Below are 14106 nucleotides of genomic sequence, written 5' to 3'. Positions count from 1 at the left end.
GTATTATATTTGATATAAATATGATAATGCTAACGTTTCTCTCGATTTCGACCGAGCATGATCACAGCAAAGGATCAGAGTAGAATGATGGTATTTGCAATGGATGTATACAAATTAAGTCAGCCTTGTGCTTTTCGACACCCTGGAACTGATGATTGATATTTCTTAACCATTCGGCTCAATTTAACAATTGCGCCGGAAAAGAATGGCAGTAGTGCGAGAAAAAGTTATATAGCTTCAAGTCCCAAAAGGTAGGAGTGCCTGGGAAGGAAGGGATAAAATTGAAGTTTGAGAAAAAGGATGGGAATAAAATTTCATGGGGGTCCTTGCTCCCTTCTGTGGACTGATCGTGAAGGTGCCAGCAGAAGGGAACAGCAAGGGAAGAGAGGAGGCGAGTACTGATAATGAGTAGCGAATGGATGAGATGTTTTGCTTATACTTTAGATGGCTGTATTCCATCAAGGACCAGTTCAAAGAAAAATCCTTTGAGTGATTGATGAAGAGGAATGGAGTAAGAGTGTCAGGGAGGAGTGTCTGAGGTGGTGTTTAACTATGGTAAATTTTGTTTACCTGGGTGGTGGATAAGAACGGAGGAGAGTTGACAGTGTTTCAATATCTTCAATTACGTGTGTTCCTAGTTTTGTGCCAGTAAGGGACCTCTGTGAAATTCTGCCTAAGAGGTAAAGTCTCAGGGCACCATCATAGGTAATACTCTAATGGTTGATCTGCTTCCTGTTTGCAGTACTTGCATGCTCTGTTTTCGACATCAATCAATTGCCAGGTACATAGATATCCTAGTCGTAGTCGACTGATAATGACAGCGAGTGTTCTGGAAGTATCTCTGGAAAGAGAAATACTTTGTAAATTGGTGTTTTCTACATACCATTTTGCAGAACTGGATCCTTAGAGAAATGCTTGACGAATTTTACTGTGTGCCTCATTCTGGCAGTCCCCAAAAATGTTGTGTTTTATTTGCATGAGGGACTGATTGATGGTAATACCGATTGTATCACATTGCAGAGTGCGTTTTGCAAGTTGATCAGCTTCCTCATTTCCTTGGATTCCTATGTGACTGACGATCCAATTTAATATGATTTGCCTTCCACTAATCTGATAAGCGAAGGAACTAGCTTGTATGCTCGTGAGTATGTGTACATTTTCAGTGAGTGACTGATTCTTAATAGCAAGTATCACACACTTTGAATCAGTGTGGATTGTTGTGTTCCCTTCGTGGTTTAGGGAATCTTCTAGTGCTTTTTGAATGGTGATTGGCTCAGTTTGTAGGGTGGAGGGATTGTTGGATAGTCTCCAGCTGTTTTTAAAGGATGCAGAGACTACTGCTGCAGCTGCAGCTGTACATTGCGGTCAACTGAGCCAACAGTGTAGTAGACATTAGGAGCGATTGTATTATGGTTCTAGTGCTGCTTGTCTGAGTTGGCCAGGTAGGCATAGTGCTTTATTTGTCGGGAGCAGAGTGAACTTAAAACTGAAGGGCCAAGGACCCAGGGTGGAGGTTCAATGTAGTTTTCGCTGGGTGTTTCCTTCTTAGTTGCAGGGTTGCTTTTTGCATGTTGACCCTTCTCAGGGTAGCAAGGAGGTTCCCTATTTGGTTTTTGGAAGGATTAAGTTCGTCATGGAAATTGAGGATTCTTGCTATTTTAATTTTTAAGGGGCAGTTCCTGCCAATTTTTAAGATTTGAAAATGATTAGAGCGTTCTTTTGATCAAATCTGGACTGGAGAGAGAGAGGGTTAGTTTCTGCTCCAAGTAGACAGAGTCGTGTCCACATTGGGGCACCTGCAACGATCCTCATTGCATTGTTTTGGAGGACTTCAAATGAGCGGACTTGCATACAAGTCATGTTTGTGAGTGCAGTCTCATCATATTCTAATAACGAACAGGTTGTTTGAATGTAGAACATTCTGAGATGACTTGGTGCACCTTGGCAAAGTGAGGTAATTCTTCTCATCACATTTAAACGAAATTGGGGTTCTGTCTCAGGTGCTGTATTTCATTGGCAGGGGAAATCATGTGATTTATGTTGACTCCCAGATACATGAGTTTTGTTTGTGTTAATTTTTAGACCAAGTTCTTTGCACTTATTTTCATTCAAGTGTAGTGATCTCTGGGTTTTTTGCAGTTGAATATCTCCAGGTTGCTGTGGACACACCAGACAGACATCATCTGCATCAATGAAGATTTCTATTCCTTTGGGTAGGTTAATTGTGGCAAGATTTTGCATGAGGACATTAAATAGAAATAGACTGAGGATTCCTCCTTGTGGTGTACCATTTTCATGTTCAATGAACTCTGAGTATGCTGCCTGAAAATAGACTCTAGCTGATCGATCTTGTGTCTACTTTTGTGTCCATGCCAAGAGGTTGCCTTTTATGCCTTTTTGAACAAGAGAAGAGAGTATTACAGTGGAATTTGCTAACTCATAGGCTTTTTCAATATGAAGGAAGACTATTAAGGCCTTTCTCTCATTAACTGTTGATAGGAAATCTATTATGCATTCTTGAGTACCAGTTCCCTTCCTGTATACATGTAGACCTTATAAGCATACTGAAACAGATAGATATCAATGGGAAAGATCTAAGATTGATAAAGAATTTATATAGGAATCAAGAGGTATCACTGAAAGTAGAAAAAGATGAATCAGAGACTCAGCATATCAAGAGAGGTGTAAGATAGGGCTGTGTGTTATCACCTGATCTCTTCCATTTATATAGTGAAATGATAATGAGAGATCTCAGAGATATGGAAGAAATTAAGGTTGGAGGATTCAATATTAATAATATCATATATGCTGATGATACAGCACTTGTTGCTGACTCCCATGATAAACTTCAAGCTTTAATCAGTACTTTACACCAATCAAGCAGAGAAAGAGGTCTGCCAATAAATATTAAGAAAACAGAAGTTATGGTTATCATCAAGGATGAAATCCCCCCAAGAATAGATTTAAGAACTAATGCTGAAACAGTTAAAACAAACTGATAGTTTTAATTATTTAGGATGCACTATCACAAGTGATGGAAAATGTGAAAAAGAGATCAAAAAGAGAATATCTATGGCAAAACATGCATTTGGTAAGGTCAAGAAATTAGTCACCAACTCGAAAATATCTATGAATTTAAGGAGGAGGTTTGTGAAATGTTTTGTTTGGTCTGTATTGTTGTATGGCTGTGAAACTTGCACCTTGAGGAAGGCAGACGAGGAGAGGTTACAGGCTGCAGAAATGTGGTTTTGGAGAAGGATGTTAAAAATATCGTGGACAGAAAGGAAAACTAATGAGGAAGTATTAAAGAGAGTAGGCGTTGAAAGAGAGCTTTTGGTCTTAGTGACAGGTAGGCAAATGCAGCTTGTGGGTTACATTGAGAAGACAAGAACTAGAATATCTCTCTCACTGATAAAATCAATGGAAGGAGACTGAGAGGAAGATCTAGACAAAAATATATGGATGGATTGGTGAGAATGACTGGAGGTTATGGCACCTGGATGATGATGATGCATAAATACGAGGATGCAGAGGACCTGCTTTCCAGAGTAATCTGTTTAGGACCCTTCTTTCTACTACTTTTCCAGTGTAGCTAATTAGAGCAGTGGGTCTGTAGGCTTCAGGTTGTTTGTTTGTAAAATTGGGTTTATGTCCTGTTGGTTCCATTTCCTCAGGGTGACTCTTTCAACATAGTTTTGTTATAAGGTCAGATCCAGGTGCAGCATCCTTTGGTTTCTTTAATGCAAGGTTTAATTCCTCTTTGGTGAAGGGAGTGCCTGTTCGGTCATGGGTATTGGAAGCTTCAGTAATTATCCAGCTTCTGAGAGGTTCTAAAGCCCTTAGGCATCTCTGGGTTCCCAGGGAGAGGTTGACAGCATTGGTCCGGTCAGCAAAGTGATGTGTAATTCTGTCAGCTTCACTTTGTGGGTCAGAGTGAGGGATATTTATGAGACTTTGTTGAACCAGTTCCACACTTTGGCAATGGATGTGAGACAGTGTACTTGACCGCACTATTTATACCAGGCTTCTAGTCGTAAGCCCCATTCACACATTCACGTATCAAGTCACGCACGGCTTGTGAAAGTACTAAGAAAATATCCCGAAATGCGTATTTATAATTGTATGCATGGAGCGGAGTCAGGAGGTCGCTACAAACCATGCGTGGGGAGCCACACATGCTTTGACCTGTTCAAAAGATATGTGCCTTCTCACGCCATCTGTCATTTTGCGTTGCTCCAGGTGCACAGCGTGGTGCATCCGTGGCGGGTCAGCAGGCCTATGGGGCAATGACGCAGGGTCCCCCGCTGCAGTTCCTGTCCCAGTGTGTGTCCCCATGTGGTTTGGGAACATATGTAACAACAGCACTGCTCCCCTGAGACCCACTTACAATGACTCCCGCTGAGTCAGGTGTATAAAACACTGTGCGGTGGGTATGCGGCATTACCTGGGTTCTGTGTCTTTGCTGGTGTTATAAGGGCAAGGATGTCGTCAATGTTCTCCATGTTGATTTAGCAACAGGGGAATACATCTTGGTGCAAGTAGGCAGTGAATGGAACTGCAATCACTCGTGTGCAGCAAGGTCCTTTTGTACCTAACGTATACCCGCCGATGTATGTTTGATTAACATGCGGACGTCATGTGAGGTCGTTACACATACGGTATATGAATGTGGGTGTTACTTGCTTGGCCACACACTACTTGTGGGGGTGTAGCCTATTGTCATGGCAATTAATGAAAGAGTCCTACCAATCTTGTGCAGTGCATAGGCTTTTTACGAATTACTTCATACTTATGGTATGGCATTGTTATATTGACTTATGGCCATGGGCCTGTGACATATCCACTTGATCACGCCAACAAACCACCTGTTTAGCCTCGTTTCATGTGTGTGAACATGCATGGGCTGGATATGTGAATGTGTGAACTTAGCTTTAACTTCTTCAGCTACTTGAGCGGAGTGAGACTTCAGTCAGTATGGTGTGCAACTGCTCTGTTCTGCATCTTCTGAAGAATTTCCTCACTTGATTGACTCTTCTGTATATTTCTTTAATTTGAGAGTTGTAGTACTATGCATATTTGTAGTTTGTGTTTGTGCTGGAGTATTTCTTTTTTTGGCATGGACATTCTAGCGGCCTTTATAATGCTGTTGCAGAAATCATGTAAAAGTATACAAACACTCTGCAGAAGATGATTTATGTATTCTATGAACCAGGTTGTCATGTAGTTTTCAAAGGAGTTCCAGTTAGCAAATTTAGGGTTCCATCTAGGAGGGAGCTTCTTTAACATTAACATTGTTTGCAAGGCAAAGTGATCATTAGTTAGAATGGGGTGTGCTTCCCAAAAAACACCTACATATTTGCAAATTTCTTGAAACAGAAGTGACATCTAGCTTTCCATCACTTAGGTGTGTAAGCTCATTGCAATTGGTTAGTAATTTGACCTCAGGAAAATCTTGGAATAAAAGGTGCAGGTGTCATCCTGTAGGGTTGGCTGGTAATCTGGATCTGAAGGAGGGGTGATGAGCATTGAAATCTCCTTCAATGAGGGTGTTCTTTCTTGAGGCTGCATCAAAAAGTACATCTGCCTCTAGGGTGTTGCTTGGTGATCTATAAATATTGTTGATTTTAAGGGTTGTGCCTTCTAGAATAATTTTAACACTTAATGATTCTACTTCTGGTCCACAGTCTATGTTCGGAATCTGGGGAGGAGGGAATTGTTTTTGATAAGTTAGTAGCTCTCTTGTGTTGCCTGTATGTGGTGTCCAGTATACAGTATATCCTTTGAAGGAAAAAGATGTGTCTTCTCTAAGGAGTATTTCTTGTAGACAAATATCATGGTTTCTCAGGGATAACTGGAGTAATGCACATTTGTGCTGTATACCAAAAATGTTCCATTGAAGTTAAGGGAAGGATTTATGTTTGTGTCAGAGCTGGTAGTGGAATCAGAATCACTTTTAGTGCTCATGAATGCATTTGCTGAAACAGCAATTCCCTGAGACACTCCTTAATTGCTAGCCCAATAAGGGTTTTGTCGTACGGAACACCTGCCACAGTGGAGAAGGCTGTCAAGAGGCTAGTCAATTGTATGAGTTGATCATAGTTGAGATTCTACTCTTTTTGTGGGTTAGTGATTCTGGAAGGATGTGCTGCTGTAGGAGTAAAGAGTGTTGGAAAGACAGGGTTATAAGATTCTGGGGAGGAGACAGACTGGGAGGATAAGAGATTTGGAGAGGATGAAATGTAAGGAAAGAGTGGCAAAAGGACTGGAATGGGAGGGGGAGTAGGTTGGAGGCGTGAGTGACAGGTTTGGGGGATGGTTGGGAGGGGGAAGGGAGAGGGCATCTTTGCTTGGGAGAGAGGGGTTGTCTCTGTGGTTTTGGAGGAAGAGAGTGATTTTGAAGGTGAAGTTTAGGAAGGGGAGGATAATTAATGGCAGGTGTTTGTGAAGGGGAGGAGGGGAGGTCCTACCTTCCGTGTGTGAAATGCACAGCAGCCGTGCAGGACATTTCTTTCATCAGGTGTGGAGATTGCCCCTGCAGTTTGGGCAGCACGTAACAGTCGGCAAGCTGGCTTTAAATTTGACAAGGCCCGTCTTAGTGGAGTGTCGACGAGGGGAAAAATGTCACAGGTTTCAAAACCTGTGAATTGGTCTTGATGGTGCCCAAAACAGTGGCACCTCAGGAGAGCATGGTTAACGTTTACCCTTATTGTTTTTCTTCTTTGGACTAATGTCCAAGATCCTTCTTCATCAGAGGTGGAGGGCTCAGCAGTTGCACCATGATCAGGTTCTGTGTTTTCGTAGGGACTGGTGGTGATGCCGGTGTCCATTTCAGTGGAGTTTAGGGTAGCCTCAGAGTTTGAATCATCAGACTCCATAATCTTCCTTCCAGCAGGGTCGCTAACTCAAGGAGTACGCCTACAATCTGCTTTGTTTTTGTTGTTTTTGGTGTTGATATTGTTGTTGAAGGAGTAGGAAAGGTCTATGGAAGAGCCTTAAAAGGCATGAAAAAGGTGTTTCGCACTGAATTAACATTTTATTACAAATGTGCTCGATTTTACAATCTAATCAAACTAATGCCGAGGAAGAACCTCAGATACAGACGCATTCGCCAAAACTCTCTTTCTCGCCTCACTGAATTCGAAATCTTCTCTCTGTCCACCAGACTACGCCTGTTTCTTCCTCTTCTGCCTAGGTGCAGCCAGCCATCTTGAAGAAAATTCAGACGATGAGCGGAGACAGACAATGGCACGTCTAAGGGTAGAATAGAGATTAAGAAAGTGGGTGAAGGGACGCCCAGCCTTAGTAGCCCACTAGCCAGTCCAGAAGTGCCCGCCCAATTTTTACTCCTCTGTTTCCATTCTGGTTGCACAGCCATTATCAAACCCATCCATAGTGCATAGCCCGGACTCATCCCACCATCAAAGAAGTGGAGTCCAAGTTCCAGGAAAAAAGTACAGCGAAGAGTTCAGTGTGCAGTCAGCATTTTTATTTCTCTTCTTTATATTTAATTTCTGTGCACCGTGCGAGCTTTGTTCATATCTTCCTTTGTCATTCCCCCACAGCTTCGTGTTCCCTTGGTTTCTTACGAAGTTAATATTGCTTTAAAGGTGCTGTGGTTCCCTTGTATATAATTGTAGTACTTGTTTGCGCCTGCAGAAACCCCTTTCATTAGCGTCCGCTAAAAGCCCTCTTTAAAGGGATAACGTAAATGATGTCTGTGTATTCACACCCTTCGATTGATTACTGTAACTTTCTTGGAAGTAATTCTGTCATTTCTGTGCCATTTGAGGAAGTCCGAAACATAAGAATTACATTAGCAGATCGGCAAACTTTGGCGGCTTCACCATTTTCCGATTCCTCACTCAATTTGTTTATTATACATTATTTACAGAACTATACTCGTTCCATGTTCTTAACTGAATTTCCCTGTTGTATGGACATCGAATTCCCTTCCTAACGCTCTGTCACACCTGTACTCGGGTCCTACACTTTCCGGAGATTGGCCACGTGTTTCTGCAATCAACCTTATTTAACAGTTAAACTCATACCCTTAGAGTCCTTAGCAGCCCTAAGGTGCCCTTTGAATTATTTAAGCATAGGATGGGTAAATACATTCCCTGTTAAACAAAACCTTCGAGTTTCCCTTTAAATTTTCCCTTGCTCTGTAATGGCCTTCAGCCCCAAGAGTTTTTTTTTTTTTTTTTTTTTTTTTTGAAGTCTAGACTCTTCCAGGCCTTTCATATAAATTCCAGTATTTCCAAAACTTGTTGTGCAAGTACTGAGGTTCAGAACTACAACAATTCATTTATTAGGATGAAAATGTAAAAAATAAATAGCATGCATGTTAAACAGTACAGAAAAGTTATTTCTAATAAAATATAGCTTATTCATTTTAATTTTCGTTGGTGAAACAAGGCTCCATTTAACCATAAATTTTAGCACATTTTAATTTAAATTAAAAGTTAGGAATATAATGTTTACAACTTATGCTGAGGGGATATTCTTGCACACATCCCGAGTAAGCTGGAGGTCGGATCATGCCTTGTTTAGTTAATACCCGTGAATTCATGTAAGGAATCCATTGAGTTTCATTACTTCTTTGGTACAGGTAAAGTACACAGAAACATCTTTAAAAATCGGACAAGAAAGTATAATATTTTACATGGAAGCTTCCATGGTAAAACCAGTGGGAGAGAAACGGGGGGTGGGGGGTGAGGGGATTGGTCGAGCGGATGTGGATAAGGAGTCTTTCCCATCTAATACTATACGCAAAATCTATGGTGTTCACTTTTACCGGCATTCTTCATGGAGATGTCATTTTTTATTTATCATCAATACACTTATTAGTCATAATACAGGAATATTCTGATGGAACGGTCCTGCAACATCTGCAAAACAAAACAACCACCTGTAAAAACAAAGTAAATAACTCTACTTAGAAGTAAATTTAAAGAAACTTAACATTTCAGTGGGTAAAAGAATGGCTAACAGTACTTTTAATTAACTAAACAAGAGCATTGTGCATAATACATCCTGACTGCTAAAAAATCCCGAATATCAACTTGAAGAATCCTAACACGAACCATAATTCTCCATTTGGTGAGAAAATCTCCAGTCTAGAGGGCATTGCGAGACTGTCACGCCTCTTTCTTGATCACAGTTGGCTTCTCCCTCGGTCCCGCTCCCTATTAATTGTCAAATCCACACTATCATGACAATAAAAAGAAAAGAAAGTTTTATTTCTTTATGAAAGACTTGACATTTTCAGTCCTCTTGATATCATGTGGGAGCGTGATGAACATTCATTGAGCTGCGAATCTGAAGGCTCTAGAACAGTATTCGGAGGATATCTTGTCTCAAGTAACTTGAAACTCTGTATATAGTCTTGTGTTATTTCTATTCGTTGGCCATATTTTAAGATGAAGTTCTTTCGAATATTGTAGAGTCCAGTTATTGATAAGTTGATGAGTCACAACGCAACTTTTAAAATCTAGTCTAGCTTCGATTTAAGCTGCCAGTACAACGTAAACACTACAAGGGTGTTGCAAGCGCCTCAGTGGCGTGGTTGGTATGGTGTTTGCTTCTCACCTCGGTGGTCGCGGGTTCGATTCCCGGCCATTCCATTGAGGAGTGAGAGATGTGTATTTCTGGTGATAGAAGTTCACTCTCGACGTGGTTCGGAAGTCACGTAAAGCCGTTGGTCCCGTTGCTGAATAACCACTGGTTCCATGCAACGTAAAAACACCATACAAACAAACAAACAAGGGTGTTGCATCCCTTCGGTGGATTATGACTGATAGAATGGCAATAATCCACTTTGTTAATGACAATTGATTACAAGTTTTTTTTAACGAAACACTCATCAATATTCTTTAAGAAAGACAATATTTTTAACACGATGGCCGGTAAGCTTACAAAATTATTCATTACTCTAAATACTGAGGAGCAATTACAGTCCAGCAGCACACATAATTCGCGGACTTTATTAGTTCTCAGGACCAGATTACAATTTATATTCGGTCGAATATCGCTCAGGATTCCTGTCTCAGCAACATACATTTAGTAATATTTTCATTTAGTTTTACTTGCGACACGAGTACCAATAGCTTACTTGAAGAGGCTCGAGTACTAAACATAATACTGGAAAGTGCCTAGGCCTGAAACATGACCTCTCTACCAAGCGCCAGCACAGGTTCTTTTAGAACGCAGCATAGATAGTCTTCAATGGTTAACCGAAAAATAATACGAGAAAATTCGAAGAGCTTTTCTGCAACGAATATTTTGGATGCTTTATTCTTTGTAGTACTACGCACTAACATTGTCACATTAACTTCAATGATAACGATAACCAAGAGAGAGAGAGAGAGAGAGAGAGAGAGAGAGAGAGAGAGAGAGAGAGAGAGAGAAGAGAGTAGAGAGAGAGAGAGAGAGAGAGAGAGAGACTAATATGAACTACATTTGATGCTCAAAAGATATCCGAATATTTTGTTAAATTCATCTATCTACGACAAGGTGTTAAAAAAAAGAGGATGGGAAAATCACTTGTGAAATTTTAATAAAGCTGACAAAGAACGTCGTAGAATATAACTAAAATTAAAAATAAATTAATAAATAAAGCTTGCTAGATATGACGGAAGTACAGTGATCACATGTGGGCTGTATTCATAGCATGCTCGGTTCTAACAGAGCATGCTATGAATACAGCTTAAATAGGACGATTGGTTAATGGGGTCATGGACAAGGTTCAATCAAGAATCATTTCATAAATGTTACAATAGATGCCATGTTCTATCTATTTTTGCCTAATCAGGCTGCCAAGGTTCCCTTTTCAGACAAGCATCATTTCCTATTTCAAGAGATGTCACATTTGTTTTAAACAGATGCATATACCCTGATATTTGAGAAGCGTCAATTTATGAAGCATTGCACTTTAGATTACGTTTTGATAATGAATAAATGATAAATTATCGAGATATGATCTTATTCGGAGCAGACTGCATCGATTTCTTATTGGAGACAAGCAGCAAACCCGCGTTCCCTATCAGAATTTACGAGACGTTACCTTCCAGGTTACCTCTACTCCGACGCTGGTGTCATACAATATGCAGGATAGCTAAAAATGTCACGCAGCTCCTCTTCATATATTCATGAGAAAGAGAGAGAGAGAGAGAAAGGGGTGTTGTTTTATGCATACAATTTTTTTCGCTAACCTTATTTCCTGCTAGTGTTTACCTATTTTTAATGAAGGCACGCTGTCCAGTTCGTTTACTTCAGGTCAAAGGGAGAAATCCTTATGGAATACCTTCCAAAAAGATCAGTCGCTTAAAGAGTCTTTCTGACTCTTCCGCAATATATCTTGCAATTCATATGTTTCACCGCTGGACGAGTGGTTTTCGCGCTCGGCTGCCAATCCGGTGATCCGAGGTTCGATTCCCGGCTCGGCCAACGCCGAATCAGAGGAATTTATTTCTGGTGATAGTAATTCATTTCTCGATATAGTGTGGTTCGGATCGCACAATAAGTTGTAGGTCCCGTTGCTAGGTGACCAATTGGTTCCTAGCCACGTAATATACTTAACTTAACCAGTCATTAACTCACAAAATGTTTTATATCTCTTTCTATTTCTAGCTTTTCTAGAATTTTTTTTAACTAGCTTTTATTACAAATAATAATTTACATTAACAGCTATTTTATGTACCCTCAAACTCGTAACTTCACTGAGAAAAAACTCCAGTAAACAGCATTTGTTAATACAGATAGTTGCTATTAGAAGCATACACAATTTTTACAGTGTTAAGCCTATTAAGTCTCCCACAGGCGATTAGGAGGCAGTGAAGAAAATTCACTTCATCCCTTCCTGCGGTCGTTAGCTTTAGTTATCAACCCAACAGAGATCAAACACGTAAAGTATATGGTACAAGCCTAAGGGATTAAGTTGTATTGCACTATTGCTTATATTTTAGCCACGGATTTACTATACGTTAAGCACAGCAGTATGCTCCAAAGCTGCCAATTCTTGCCCATCGAGCACGAGACTCACGCATTGCATCACCTCTCACGAGCTTATGCATCAGGATTAATGCATGAGCCCCAAAATCTCACCCATAAACAAATTCTAATAGTTTTTAAGAAGAGGTGTCATCAACTTGGCTATTTTACTTACTCTTCATAAAAAATTATAAGGCGAAATGGAATTGTGGACATTCGTGTTAACAATAACATTAATTTAGTTATCCTGCATATGGAAATATACATTGCATTGAAAATAATGATTATTGTTTATGTTTTTGTTGTTGAATGAATTCAAAGTGCATATGTTAATACAGTTATGAAATTATTAAAAACAAAAATTATATGATAGCAAGTAATGATGAGAAAGTCATTGCAATTATTATTCAATTCAATAAAAGTTCACAAAACAATACTAATGAATTATCATGTATATATAACAAAACATTATAGCCTGTTATCAGGTTAGCAATTAGATGGCAAAACATGTCTAAACAGGAGTGACAGGCAAAGAAGCAAATAAAAAAAAATCCCCTTGCCAATGACCTTTTGCATGTTACTGAGGCATGCGGAAGGAATGGGATGGAATTAGGTATTGGCGAAGTGGACATTTTAGCAACACACAAAAATACGGTTTTGCACTCATTCTCTGTTGGTTTGTATGGTGTTTTTATGTTGCATGGAACCAGTGGTTATTCAGCAACGGGACCAACGGCTTTACGTGACTTCCTCATTCTCTTTGTTTGCCTAATACTATGGCATAGCAATATTTTTTCATAATAAAACGGTCTCACTTATTACCCAGGTTTTCGTCTTTTAACACTTGAACTCTCATTTTCATATAGCCTTAACCTAAAACACTTTCTTTGATTAGATAAGACAATTAGATTGTTATTAAATATTTTTGTTAGAATTAAAATTCCGGGTAATTAAAGTATTCAACTACAACTATTAAAACCATTGGTCACTTAAACAGTGACCACCGACTTCTTGAATTTTTAGTCGCCGATTTGATTGAAAGTCTTTCGTTAAGGAAAAGACTTCTCAGTATTTCTCCTTAAAAGACATCAGGCTGTGAGCAATATTTCAGTTATTCCCAGTTCTACCGAAAGATGAAGCGTGAGGTGAAAGAACATAATTTTCCTTTATATTCAAATAGAAACATCTATAAAAACAATGACCTGTTGTGAAATATTCCCTCTGAAAAACTAGAATGAAGAAAGCAAGTTGATGTTAAATATACCGAATGCAATGGTGATGTGAATAATTTCCGTCTGAAAGGAAGTAATTTTATTGCAGTATATTTATGTCAAACCTTTCTGCATGAATGGTTTTCTTTATCATTATTAACATATTGCTATCTACAATCAGAACGTAGTCTTTCAGGACAACCCAAAATACAATAATTAAAATAATTTTGGTTATTGCACCAACAAAAGAAAGGATCAGTCCATCATTTCGCATATTTGAAACTAATACATGTGAGTTCAGCACAGATAATGTTTCGAAAATATAAAATAAACTTGAATAATTTATATATCACGAATAAAGTACAAATCCCAATCCTTCCGAATTAGTAATTTTGCTGGCATTGCCATCACATGAATTAAATTATGTACGAGCGGATCTTTGAAACTGTATTCCCTGGCTAGATATTACAAAAATATCTTGACATATGCATAAAAGATTTGCATACAAAACCAAGTATAATGGGAGAGAGAGAGAGAGAGAGAGAGAGAGAGAGAGAGAGAGAGAGAGAGAGCACCAGCAACAGTTAATGAACATTTGCATATCAGTACTAATTCATTAAAACACATTATTTAGCTTACAGATATCATTGTATTGTATAAAAATATTTTTTTCATATTATTAAGCATATTTTTAAAGATAGCAATTGTTAAGCTTTTATACACATTTGTAGGTTTAGGACTTATTTGTCTTGAAATATTAGCATACATCATAGCATATACTTGTGCTATACTATAATTGTATTACCTTAATTAATTAAATAATTATATACATATATACATAGTTCACTTGTGTACATGCTTCAAATCACAATTACATGTGCTATATATCTGCACATGTACCAGAAAG

The sequence above is a fragment of the Macrobrachium nipponense genome, chromosome 35 (assembly GCF_015104395.2).
Source record: "Macrobrachium nipponense isolate FS-2020 chromosome 35, ASM1510439v2, whole genome shotgun sequence".
NCBI classification, from domain to species: domain Eukaryota; kingdom Metazoa; phylum Arthropoda; class Malacostraca; order Decapoda; family Palaemonidae; genus Macrobrachium; species Macrobrachium nipponense.
The sequence above is the reverse complement of the archived record's forward strand: the minus strand, read 5'-3'. Positions refer to the sequence as shown.